The sequence below is a fragment of the Calidris pugnax genome, unplaced genomic scaffold (assembly GCF_001431845.1).
Source record: "Calidris pugnax isolate Ruff unplaced genomic scaffold, ASM143184v1 scaffold173, whole genome shotgun sequence".
In the NCBI taxonomy this organism is placed as follows: domain Eukaryota; kingdom Metazoa; phylum Chordata; class Aves; order Charadriiformes; family Scolopacidae; genus Calidris; species Calidris pugnax.
Genome location: NW_015090917.1, coordinates 160,704 through 161,172, shown reverse-complemented (window position 1 = coordinate 161,172; position 469 = coordinate 160,704).

Below are 469 nucleotides of genomic sequence, written 5' to 3'. Positions count from 1 at the left end.
GGGGCTCGGTCCCGGGGGTGCGGGTCTCGGTCCCGGGACTCGGTCCCAAGGGTACGGGTCTCGGACCTGGGGGGTCCCGGGGCTCGGCCCCGGGGACCGGGGATTCGGTCCCAGGGGATGGGTCCCAGGAGGTTTTGGGGTTCGGTCCCGGGAGGTCCCGGGGGTGCGGGGCTCCGTCCCGGGGTGTCCCGGGGCTCGGTCCCGGGGACGGGGGATTCGGTCCCAAGGGTGCCGGTGGTCAGTCCCGGGGTGCCGGTGCTCGGTCCTGGGGTGTCCTGGCCTCGATCCCGGGGATGCGGGTGTCGGGTCCCGGGATTCGTTCCCAGGGGGTGCCCACCTCGTCCCTCGGCCCCCGCTTCTCCACGAAGCCCTCGTAGCTGTACCGGGGCCGGGACCGGGATTGGGGTCGGTGCCGCCGGGGCAATGGCACCGGTCCGGCCATTTCCTTCACCGCCGCCGCCGCCGGAGC